This window comes from Cebus imitator, unplaced genomic scaffold (genome assembly GCF_001604975.1).
Source record: "Cebus imitator isolate Cc_AM_T3 unplaced genomic scaffold, Cebus_imitator-1.0 Scaffold329, whole genome shotgun sequence".
NCBI lineage: Eukaryota > Metazoa > Chordata > Mammalia > Primates > Cebidae > Cebus > Cebus imitator.
Window position 1 is genome coordinate 1,607,403 of NW_016107644.1, and position 12,863 is coordinate 1,620,265.

General features: G+C 59.4%; 1 protein-coding gene across 3 annotated transcripts in view; it reads left to right on the forward strand.

Moving 5' to 3' along the window:
• Positions 1-12,863, forward strand: part of TAFA5 (TAFA chemokine like family member 5) — a 218,004-nt gene that overhangs the window by 103,941 nt on the left and 101,200 nt on the right. The window lies entirely within an intron of this gene.

The following is a 12,863-nucleotide window of genomic DNA, read 5'->3' on the forward strand; positions in this document are numbered from 1 at the left end:
TGATGTGATGGTGATGGTGATGGTGATGTGATGGTGGTGATGGTGATGTCGTGATGGTGGTGATGGTGATGTCGTGATGGTGGTGATGGTGATGTCGTGATGGTGGTGATGGTGATGTCGTGATGGTGGTGATGGTGATGTCATGATGGTGGTGATGGTGGTGTTGTGATGGTGGTGATGTTGTGATGGTGGTGATGGTGGTGTTGTGATGGTGGTGATGGTGATGTTGTGATGGTGGTGATGGTGATGTGATGGTGGTGATGGCGGTGATGGTGATGTTGTGATGGTGGTGATGATGATGTGATGGTGGTGATGGTGATGTGGTGATGGTGGTGATGGTGATGTCGTGATGGTGGTGATGGTGATGTCGTGATGGTGGTGATGGTGATGTTGTGATGGTGGTGATGGTGATGTGATGGTGATGGTGATGTTGTGATGGTGATGGTGATGGTGATGTGATGGTGGTGATGGTGATGTTGTGATGGTCGTGATGGTGATGGTGATGTTGTGATGGTCATGATGGTGATGCTGATGATCGTGGTGTTGGTGATGGTGGTGGCAGTGATGGTCGTTGTGGTGACAGGGGCTACTTTTTTACGTCTTCCTGCATTTCATCTATCATCTCCTTTGATCCTCACAGCCCAACTAGGATGCAGGCAGGCATTTTACATGTGAGATAGTTGAGGCTTTTGAGAGGTTAAGAAGCTTGCCCAAGGCCCAACGCTTATGCCTGCAGACCTGTAAATGTGAACTTCACCTTGAGACTGATTGATTCCCAAATTGGGGCATTGCCTTTGTCACCCTGTGACATATGCTGAACATGATTAAAACTCACTTAGAGGGCTGCAGGGTCCCTGTGTCTTGTCACAGCTGCCCCGTCCCACCCACAGTTGGGATGCCTACTGCTAATCCTGAGGTGTAAGTGCACATGAGGGCAGGTCCAGGGGAGCCCAAAGCCCCTCATGGGTTCACAGTCACTGCAGTGGATGGGGAAGGGCCTGCCCCATAGGGTGGACGCACAGTTCTGTGTGCTGGACGGCTGGCGGAGGCGGCAGTGGGAGATGACTCAGCCTGGTGAGCCTCATGAGTCAGCACAAGGTCAGACCTTGGAAGGCCTCGGAGCCGGGCACCTGTCCTGCCACACGATGGCTGGTGCACCCTCTCTGAGTGCCCCTTGAGAGTCAGCAGCAGGGATCTGCTCTCCTCCACCTCCTGAAGGTCATGGAGCCCCCTTTACCAAACCCTGGGACCCTGAAATCCCACCTCCAGGGATTTGTCCTGGGGCACAAAGAGAGAGAGACTGAGATCTCAAGGGATGCCCTCCTGGGAGAATCGCGGTGGTGAGCCGTCGGGGACAGCGTGCCCCCCCAGGAGAATCGCGGTGGCGAGCCGTCGGGGACAGCATGCCCCCCCAGGAGAATCGCGGTGGTGAGCCGTCGAGGACAGCGTGCACTCCCGGGAGAATCACAGTGGCGAGCCATCGGGGACAGCGTGCACTCCCGGGAGAATCACGGTGGCGAGCCGTCGGGGACAGCGTGCCCCCCCAGGAGAATCGCGGTGGCGAGCCGTCGGGGACAGTGTGCCCCCCCAGGAGAATCGCGGTGGCGAGCCGTCGGGGACAGTGTGCCCCCCCAGGAGAATCGCGGTGGCGAGCCATTGGGGACAGTGTGCCCCCCCAGGAGAATCACGGTGGCGAGCCGTCGGGGACAGCGTGCCCCCCCGGGAGAATCACAGTGGTGAGCCGTCGGGGACAGCATGCACTCCCGGGAGAATCACGGTGGCGAGCCGTCGGGGACAGCGTGCCCCCCCAGGAGAATCGCGGTGGCGAGCCGTCGGGGACGGCGTGCCCTCCCGGGAGAATCACAGTGGTGAGCCGTTGGGGACAGTGTGCCCTCCAGGCTGCAGGCTGAGTGGATCTCAGCCCCAAGGGACATTTCCTTCCATAAGCAGAGAAAATTCGTGGTATTTTGAGAACTGAAAAAAAGTAGGTTTAAGTAGTAGGCAGGGTGATCGTGGTGCTGCTGCAGGTATTTGTCTGGATCTAGATGTGCGTGTTTCTGTGAAGGCATCCAGGAAACTGAAATGCTGAAATGAGGATCTGGCGAAACGTTCACAGTGGCTACTGGAGTGGGGGATTATCTGTGGAACTTACTTTCTTCTCTGATTTTCTTCTCTTTATACAAAAGCCGTGTTTGCTTTTATATGCAAAAGCCTGTTACTGAAAAGTGCTCCGGCTGCTGCTCTCTCTGCTGCGGAACTGGCGTCTGGGACTCACCCTGGATTAGCGATGGCACGGAGGAGCGCAGCGCGTTTCCCCTGCCCGGCTGACCTGGAGGCGAGGGTACAAAGGGCAGGAGATGCGCTCTTGGCGGGAGGAAAGGGGCCGGGGGCGCTCTGACGGTCTAGTGCTGCCGGACGCCAGGGCTCCGAGCCGGGCCCTCGCCCGCGGTGGCCAGTGCCCGGCCTGCTTCTTGTGACGGTTGGCACCAGCTCGCCTCTGTCCGGGTTTCGCTTCCACTCCGTGCTCAGAGCAAACGATAACCCACGTCCTGCATTGCTGTTACTGAGTGGTCCATTGATGCAGTCACCACGTGTCCTTGGGGCTGTTGGGAGTGGATCCAGGCCAGACTCAGGGGGATACCTGAGGGAGAAGCTGTGTTCCTACAGAGTGGGGCCTCAGGCAGACCCACAGGAAGGGCCTGGCCCCATGAGCCCTCGAGGCAGTGCATGGGCCTGGGGCCAGCCTGGAGCAGGCCTGTCCCGGGTTCTGATTAGGGCCGGCCCACCCACCCCAGGTACCTCAGCCTGGAGCAGGCCTGTCCCGGGTTCTGATTAGGGCTGGCCCACCCCCCAGGTACCTCAACCTGGAGCAGGCTGTCCCAGGTTCTGATTAGGGCCGGCCCACCCACCCCAGGTACCTCAGCCTGGAGCAGGCCTCTCCCGGGTTCTGATTAGGGCCGGCCCACCCACCCCAGGTACCTCAGCCTGGAGCAGGCCTGTCCCGGGTTCTGATTAGGGCCGGCCCACCCCCCAGGTACCTCAGCCTGGAGCAGGCCTATCCCGGGTTTTGATTAGGGCCAGCCCACCCACCCCAGGTACCTCAGCCTGGAGCAGGCCTGTCCCGGGTTCTGATTAGGGCCGGCCCACCCACCCCCCCAGGTACCTCAACCTGGAGCAGGCCTGTCCCGGGTTCTGATTAGGGCCGGCCTACCCACCCCAGGTACCTCAGCCTGGAGCAGGCCTGTCCCGGGTTCTGATTAGGGCTGGCCCACCCCCCGGGCACCTCAGCCTGGAGCAGGCCTGTCCCGGGTTCTGATTAGGGCTGGCTCCCTATCCCTAGAACCTTCGAGATGTTCAGAGTCAAGTGCAAAACATGGGCGGGGAAGTCGAGGGTGCCGGAAGGGTCTGCAGCAGGAAGACCCAAAGGAGAGTGGTCTAGTTCATTTAAAAAAAAACGAAAGCAAAGCTTTCCGTCTTGTACTTGGTCTAAGTCTTGCCCTTTTCTGACCACCCTGGGGGTCCTGAGGAGTGAGGGAACTATGCCTTTTCGGGGGGTGTGTTTCTCTTTGGAGAAATTCTGCTGCTCCTCGGGTGGTAGGAGGTCCCGGACCCCCCCTTTCCAGCCTGGGGAATGTGGAGGGAATTCTCAGGCCTTGGCAGCTCAGCGGTTGGGCTGGACGGTGGGGGAGGCCGCAGGAGCAGACCCCAGCCCTCCCACAGCTCCGGGCTGCCAGGCCCCTGCCTCTCAGGGATCTCGGTCTCTTTTCGAGACCCACCACCGGTGCTGATTTTGTTTCTGCTCTAAGGTCGGTAAATGTCTAGGACGTGTTTGGTCAGCACGGAAACGGCTCAGGAGACCCTGGCCTCCAGGAAGCCTCCTGCCTTCTCGCCAGGCAGCCTCAGCCGCATCCACGAGGCCTCCGTCCAGCCTCTTCTCTGAGCTTTTATGCGGCTGCAGTGTAGCTGAAATACGGCTTTGCATCTTTTTTCTCACTCATGAACACACGATACTGTGATTTTTTTTTTCCCGTGAGCCTGTCTTTCGAAGTTGACTCATCCCCCCTGCACTTGGGGGCACGTGGATTGGTGTCCGTGTCGGAAGTCACCTTAGTGACAGCTAAGTCCGTTTTCTCCGCAGATGTCCTGTGGCCTTCCCGGCGTCGCATATCATTTCCTGAGTGGGTTGCATCCTGCTGACCGTGATGGTGGAAGTGTTTTAGAGAATCTTCTTGGCGCCAATCCTGGGGGAGGAAGGGCTGTTCCTCCCTGAGTGCTCCGGGTGTTGGTTGGGGGTGGTGGAGCCCTGGTTACCTGAGGAACGGCTGAGCGCTGTGGAGGGGGTCCCGGAGCCCACTGGCCTTTCTCTGCTCGAAGCCACAGCTGGAGGCCCTCATTCCAGCAGAGGGCAGGCACCCGGGCACGGGAGCTCTGTGCCCATCGCAAAGCTTTCTCTGGTGACACCCAGGTTTGGGGCTTGGGGCCTCGTGCTGTAGCGGAATAGGCCCACGCTTGGCTCTCTGCAGCATGGTGTGGGTCATCAGCCTGACGTCGTACGTTCCTGAGGCGTGGTGGAGGCAGCCACTTATTCTTACAAGTCACGTGGGTTGGGTTCATTTGAGTGAGTCAGGGATCGTCGGGAGGCCCCCAGGCTGCAGGTAGCCAGGGCACCTTCCCTTCTTGTGGAGCGGTGCTGTCAGGATGGACGCTGCATAAACAGGCGGACCAGGGGGACGCGGTGGGTTCTAAGGAGGAGCCTCTACTTGGGTGTGAAATGCACATCTCCCAGCTCAGCAGGTTGCTGGGCGAGGCCTGCAGAGAGAGAGGGGGTGTTTTCAGAATCGAAGACAACATCCAGGTGCCAAGGAGGGAGCCAAGTCTCCGAGTTGAGGGACTTCAGTGGACACTCGGCTCGGCAGCTGCCCCGTCCGAGACCTGTGATGTCACCGGCCATGCGTCGTCCGTGGTGTGGCCGGGAGTAGGGCAGGGCTTTGGGCCTTGCACCTGCCCACTTCTGCCCACGCACAGCTCCGAACCTACAAGGGGCTGCCCCATTTCTCCTGCACATGAACCGCCAGGATTCAGAAGGTCAGACACGAGGATGGTGTCCGGGTTCCCTGAGGCTGCTGTGACTGAGAACCACAGGCCAGGCGGCCTAAAGGACCTACGTGGAGCCGCCCGCGCTTCTGGAGGCCGGGGTCTGGCATCAGGGGCCAGAAGGTCTGCTTCCTTCTGAGGGTGTTCGGGGAGAAGCTGCTCCCAGCTCCTCCCAGCTGCTGGTGGCCCAGGCACCCCTTGGCTTCCGCCTGCCCCCTGCCAACACCTGCTCCACCACACACAGCCGCCCTCCCTCTGTGGGTCCTCATCCCCTCTTCCTGTGACGTCACCAGTCATATGGGATTGAGGCCCATCCTCATGAGCTTAGCCTAACTCAATGACATCTGCAAACACCCTGTTCCAAATAAGGTGACAGTTACAGGCCTCAGGGGTGAGAACCTCAGGATGCTTTTTGGGGGACAGAACTGAACCCATAACCACACCAGTGGAGGAGGCTGTGTGGCTTTGGATGGAGCCCCAAGAGACCCTGAGGCCGGCTCAGCAGGGTCTGGCCCGAGGAGGAGATTCTTCCGTTGCCCTCACTGAGCTCTCAGGAGCACTCCCGGCTGTTCTGAGTCAGCGCGGTAATCCGCCTTCCTCCCTGGAGTCCTCTCTCCAATGCAGGTCCCTTCACTGATGATCTGAGGACCTGAGTCTGGCCCCTTATGTCTCTGCTGGGCCGTCCCTAGCACAGGACCCTGTGACACTGCTTTACGTCCTGACGCCGACACCCCGTCTCCGTTAACGTGGGCAAGCCTGCCCTGAACCCCTGTCGCCCAGGCCCTGTGGATGCCCCTGTGGATGCCCCTGGGGGCCCTGCCATCTCGGCCTCCCAGCCTGTCTCGGGTCTGTCCCTCTGGCCCTGTGTTTGTCCCTCGGACCTGCTTCTTCTTCTCTGTCTCATCTTCTGAGCCTGGGTCCTCTGGACTCAAGACGGGCGTCTGACCCTGTGGCTCAGTCGGGCGCTCACCCGCCTGCCCGGCCTCCTCCTCCTCGAATTGGAAAAGGATTTCCTCCTCCACCAAGCGCTAGTCCTGGGGCACGGCCGAGGGCCCAGTCCACAGTCTGACCCGGGCTCCGCCCGCCCTGGCCTTCACCCCGCTGCCCTGCGGCTGTGCCCCAGCCTGGGGCTCCCTCCCTGTACCTGACACAAGGCCAGGCTGACGTCCTTCCTGCCTGCCCTCGTGACTGTCACAATAGAATGTGGCCCCGTCGAGCTCCTGGTGGGTCCTGGACAAAATGAGGATGTGTCACAGCTGCACGGGGTTTCTGGGCCGCCACGGCTGAAAGGGCTCCTGGGTCCGGTCTGGAGATTGGCCCGTGGCCCCCAGGCCCGCTTCCCCCACTCCCGGCTCTTGACCCCTTCGAGGTGGGATTCTGTGGAAGGACAGAGCCACTCGCGAGCTTGGAGCGGCCGGGCCTGGTGCCCTGGTTTATTCCCACCCTGCACTTGGGAGGCGGTCCTGCCATCCCGGCTGCCAGGCTTATCTCAGGACAGCTGGTGTGTTGAGCTCCATCGTCGCTGTCTGCTGGTGGGTCCCTGTCTGGGTCCCCGGGCGCTCCCTCCTGCAAGGCCTGCTCAGAGCTGGGGATCCGGACCATCCCTCACCCCAACTTTTCATCGAGAAAATTGTCACACATAGAAAACCTCAAAGGGAATCGCACTGCAGACACCCATCTGCCCCCCACAACTGTTTACGCCGTGTGTGGGTTCCACAGCTGCTTAAAAATTTGCTAAATGTGCTTCCTTCCTGGATATGTTTAAACACAGACACATTTATCCACTCAGATCCGTGGATACATTCTTAGACGCGCTGATACTGGGGAGACACACACATCCCGGTTTGCACGAGACTTCCTGCTTTCAAAACTGAAAATCCCGCTGGGTACTGACCCCCTGAGTCCTGGCAAGGCAGGAGGACCCCGGGCCGGAGACAAGGGCCCTCCCCCAGGGCCTCCTACCTCATGGTTAAAGGGAGGCAGAGGCCAGACTCACTGTGCGCCTGGTGTGTCCAGAGTCACGGGTGGGAAACGGGCTGGAGAAGGCCTTTGTAAAAGCCCCTCTGAGATGCCACCCAGGCTGGGCCGTCCATGGAAACCCTGCCCCTGTCACAAGCGGGCACTGCCGGGTGCCGCACATGGAATTGGCTGAGAGCTTCGTTTCCGCCTTCTGTGCCACACAGCTCCAGCGCTTGTAGCCTGTGAGACAGATGTGGGGCCAGGGTAGGCACCGGGGTGGCACTGGGGCTGGCCAGCTGGAGCCGGCCCTGGAGGGAGTGCTGAGCCAGAGGTCAGCAGTGGCCACATGGGAAGAAGTCAGGCACTGTAAGAACCCAGCGCTGCCGGTGGCTCACGCCTGTAATCCCAGCACTTTGGGAGGCCGAGGCACGTGGATCACGAGGTCAGGACATCGAGACCATCCTGGCCAACATGGTGAAACCCCATCTCTACTAAAAATATAAAAAAGTAGCTGGTCGTGGTGGCCGGCGCCTCTAATTCCAGCTACTTGGGAGGCTCAGGCAGGAGAATCACTTGAACCTGGGAGGCAGAGGTTGCAGTGAGCCGAGATCACATTACTGGGCTCCAGCCTGGGCAACAGAGCGAGACTCCATCTCAGAAAAAAGGAGCCCAGCGCCACCTGGGTAATTCATCCTTTTTCTTTAAAATTTCAACCTTCTACTTTATTATAACCACCACACCCAGATTCCAGATTCTAGGAAGTTGAGGACTTGCTGACAAGGCATCTGTGTTTCCCCGGACGCCCTCCTGAACCAGGCTGCCTGGAGGGGCGTAGACAGGTGTGTGTCTCCCCAGGTGAGAGAGCCGCGCTGACGAAGATGGGAACGGCAATTGGGGTTCTTAATTAGCACGAATCTGCAGACTCTGCCTTGGTGCCAGCAGAACTGGTGAGAAACACTCGTATTTGCCCATGGTGGCAGTCCCCGGCTCGTCTGACGGGCTTGTCCCCAGGCAGAGAGAAGCAGATGCCTTGTGACTCGAGACAGTCTTTCTTGAGGTCCTGGGCAGCGGGAGGTTGTGGGCAGCAGGCGTGGCCGAGGGCGCTGTGGGCAGCAGGTGTGGCCGAGGGCGCTCTGTCCATTTGCCTCGCAAGCGGCCTTCGCCGAGCTGTGGGGGCCGTGCTCACCTTCCCAGGGGGCTGTCTGTGCCTGACTTTCAAGGCAGCCCTTTCCCTTTATGGCTTTCACCCTGTGTGGTCATAAATAAATCCCATCATATTTACAAGGTGATCCTCCTGCGGCTTATGAGGACGCGTCCCCCACAGCTCCTTCTGGCCCCCGCTCCACATGAAGGGTACTCTCTAGACTGTTCCTGGGGTTCACAGTCCTGGCCCCCACCCCCGTTCCACCCTCCAGGAGGGGTCCTGTGACAAAGGCAGTGCCTCTTCCACCCGGGCTTTGGGGGAGGGCCAGGTCATCACGAGTGACCGTGGGGTACCGCCCCTGTCCCTTGGAGACCCCCCTCCCGGCCAGCCCTCTCTGCCTCGCACATCCCTCCTGAGGCTGTCAGAAGGCGTTGGGGGCCCCCTGCAGCAGCCTGAGGGTCTTCAGCCCCCACCCTGGCTTCGCCCCTCTGTTCTAGTTTGTGCAGGGATGGTCAGGTCTGTTTCTACAGTGCTGGGGCCTGTAAAGAGTGGTCCTGGGCATCTGGGGTACAGCCAGGTACGTCCCCACTGGTTCTGCAAAGTGCGGGGGTCATCCTTTCCTTTGAGAAACACTGGCCTGGAATGCTGATTCCCTGGGACCCTGGAGCTGGGCCTGGGGCCAGGAATCACTCTGACACAGCTCACCAGCCCCAGGGCTGCTCAGGAGTGGGGTGAGCGCTCAGCAGGGAGGGAATGTCCCATCTGCAAGAGCAGTCCGGCCGAGCTAAGGGACAGCAGTGCAGGTTTTGAGTGGGAAGGTGGAATACATTCATGTTGCGTGTGCCAACACCGCCCTGCCGATCTTCTAAAACTCCAGCATTTGCTGGTTGAGTCCTGATGAGCCTGGGAACCCAAGTCGTCCGTGTCTTCTGCAGTGGCCCCAGGGTTCTGCTGGATTAAGGGTGCGTAGGCCTGGGACCATCACTAATGCATCGCCCGTCCGTGCACTCCGGATGCTCCTGGAGCCTGGCTGCTCTGGACAGGGACTCGGAGGTCTTCCTCCTTCCTGCACGTCAGAGCACAGGGCTGGAAGGTGGGGTTTTGCCTCTGTGGAAACCAGAGACTGGTGTCACTGAGGCCAGATGGGGGGCACTTTGTCCTCTCAGAGTGGCCACTTAGAAGCCCAAAACTTCAGGCCTGGCACGGTGGCTTATGCCTGTAATCCCAGCACTATGGGAGGCCGAGACGGGCAGATCACTAGGTCAGGAGGTGGAGACCAGCCTAGCTAACAGTGACATCACGTCTGTACTAGAAATGCAAAAAACTAGCTGGGCGTGGTGGCGCACACCTGTAGTCCCAGCGACTCGGGGGGCTGAGGCAGGAGAATCACTTGAACACAGGAGGCGGAGGTTGCCGTGAGCCGAGATAGCGCCACTGCACTCTAGCCTGGGCGACAGAGCGAGACTCCATCTCAAAAAGAAAAAAAAGAAGGCCACAACTTCCTGCCTGTCCCACCCTCCATCTGGGGCTGCAGAAAGCGCAGCCAGGTGGGTGGGCAGTGAGATCCTGGGAACAGGGAGTTGGCCAGCTCCAAAGACTGCGAAGCTCTGGGCTTAGCAGACACTGGCTGCTTGCATGTCCGTGGGGACCCCAGGGGTTCAGTGGGCAGGGCTGGGGTGGGAGCGTCTTGCCCGAGAGAGGCCTTCTGTGGCTGTCCAGTCTCTGGTGGACTGGTGGACACGTGGATCTGGGCTTCGTCCATAGTGAGTTCATTGTTCCGTGAGACAGCCAGGGCAGTGCTGGGAGCGCAGATGCCCGAGGTCACTTGGGGGATGCCTTGTGCAGACCCAGCGTGGGGTTGGCTGGACAATGCACCCCCCAAAAATGTCCAGCTTCTAATCCCTGGGACCTGCGGACATGTCGTTTTGCCTGGCAGGAGGGCCTTGCAGATGGGATTGATTCAGGGTCTTGAGGTGGGGATGTGACTGTGGGTTATCCGGGTGAGTCTTACAGGCCATCACAGGCATCCTGGTAAGAGGCGGGCACGGGGGCATGAGGCCACAGCAGAGGCGTGGGCGGGTGAGTCAGGGCCAGGAGCCCAGGGGCGGGGCCGCCTCTGAGACCTGGAAAAGCCACGGGAACAGATTCTCCCGGAGACATTAGAGGAAATCAGCGACACCTTGACTTTAGCCCAGTGAGGCTGGGCTCAGACTTCTGGCCTTTAGAGAGGCAAGGGGATAGATGGGCGCTGCCTCGGGGCCCTGGTTTGAGGCTGTTACTACTGCAGCCGTGGGGAGCTCCTAGAAGCCTAAAGACACTCCTGTCCCTGCCTCAGTGGCCCCGGAAGCACCTCTCACAGAACCTCGGCACCCACCGTCCTCACTGTTGTCACCACTCAGGCCGAGCGGCCCGTGAAGGAAGCCAGGGAGGCAGCAGGAAAGAGAACAGCTGATCTGTCTCTGCGCCCGTCTCCTGGAAACGTGAAGCTGCTTCATGCCAGAGGCGGAGGCTCGGTGTTCGGAGCTGGCCCCATTCTGCTGCCACGGAGCCTTGCAGGGTCCATCCCTGGGGACACGACCACATGCCTGCTGGGCTGTGTGCTCGGGAAGACAGACCAGGTTGAGTCCCCTCCGTCCCACCCCCGGTGGAGGCGCACAGCACGTGTGGTCCAGCCTGTCCTCACGTGGTGTACGACGGTGGGGACCGGTTCTGAGCACTCCGTCCACGGCCACCTCAGTGGTTTCTCTTAAGAGCCCTGCCTCTTGGGCACGGTTTTTATACCCGTTTTTTACATAGGGAAATTCAGGCCACCGGTAAGTAGCATAGCTGAGATTTGAACCCAGGGAGTGTGGCGCCGGGCTCTGTGTGAACACAGGGTGGCTAACAGCCGGAAGCGCTGGGGTCTATGGTTTCAGGGAGGTGGTTTCTGCGCACTTTCAGGATTGCAGGTGCAGCCAAGCCTGGCCACGGCCCTGGACACAGGAGCGTGGGAGTTGGGGACCCAGGGGCCTCTACACCTGACCCCATCCCCCACAGGCTTAGGGGCAGCACGGATCCGCTGTCTCGGGCTCTCCTGCCTCCCCAGGACCAAACTGAACCGCGCGTGGCCGGCCAGGAGCCTGTGCATTGAGGCTCGCGTCCGCCCAGCCTTCATATTTACCTTTGCCGGGTAGATTGAATTAGAAAAGGGCCATGCGTGCAGTTTTGAAACAAGAGACCTCGTAAATACTTTACTGGAGCAAGCTCAGGATTTACTTGCTCATAAAGTTGCGGGGGATGGCTTCTGCCGGAGTCGGTAACTGATGGGCGCCGCTTCGTGTTCATCATCTGGAGACAGCTCCATCTGGGAGGTCCTGGGGGTGGCGTGCTCTGTGGGCCCTTGCAGCTCCGCTGGGCGGTGTGGCCTCTCCTGGGCCCTGCGGCCGCTGGGAGCAGACAGGTGGCTTTCATGGCCCCTCTGGGGTCCGGGTGACTGTGCTGGGGGGTGGTGCCTGGGAGGCTCTCCTTGCTTCATGAGGCTGCCTCACCCCCATTCTTGTTCCCTCTCCTGACACCCTGGGTTCTCCACGGTCCCCCTTCATCTGCACAGATTTCCACCTAGGCCCTGGGAGGCTGGTGGAGTCCTGGGTTCTAGAAGACCTCAGAGAACCAGGGCAGAGTGAATGTCTGGGGTGGGGGTGTCAGAGCAGGGGCTGCCCAAGACCCATTGATGGTGGATGAAGGAGTGAGGAACGGGATGAAGGAGTGACGAGCCGGATGGATAAACACATCAGCTGCGTGACTTTCCACCATCACGGTCTGTTTCCAGCCCCAGTGTCCTGATTTTTAAAATACAGCAGCTAAAATACCTGGTGGTCTTTTCTCCCTCTTCTGAGTGTAGCCACGGCATACCACATCTCCGCCCAGGGTCGGTGGTCAGGCTGTACAGTCTGGCCTTCTTGCCTTTGTGTCTAGAGGGTGCCATCAGGGAGGGATCTGTCCACGTGGGAAGGAGCCCGAAACCTGGATGCTTGGACCTCAGACTGGGAGAGGGTGTGGGTGAAGGCACGTGGACCTGCGCTTTATTTTATGTGTGTGTGTGTGTATGTATTTATTTTTAGATGGAATCTCTCTTGCCAGGCTGGAGTGCCGTGGGGCGATCTCGGCTCCCGCTTCTCCCACCCTCCAGTGCACACCCTTCTGGGATGGAGGCAGAGCAGGGGCACCCTTGCCTCACCTCCCTCTCCTGTCATTCCTTCTGCCCACTCCCCCTTGGTGGCCTCTCTGATGACCCCAGCTGCCCCCTCTCTCCACAGGCCCTGAAGCATCTCCAGGTCCCTGACCCTTGGTACCTCCTGCCTCTTCCTCAGGCCCTGCAAACCTCCCCCCTGATTTCACCAGGAGCAGCTTTCCTTCCCAGATTTGTGTAAATGAATTCACATATTTTGACTTAATTGTCTCAAAATGGCTCAATTTGGAGTTGGACTTCTCTGACGCTCATAAAATTCAGGAGGCTGTTTTTAATCAGCTCTGCTACGGCTGCCTCCTCGGAGAAGGGAACAGTTTCTTGTTCTGCTATTTTTGTTTTCTTATGTTGTTGCTGAAGACAATTTAGTTTGATCTCTGAATCATCAGTGTACCCATCCCATCTACCCGCCCTCCCACCATCCTATCGGCCCACCCATCA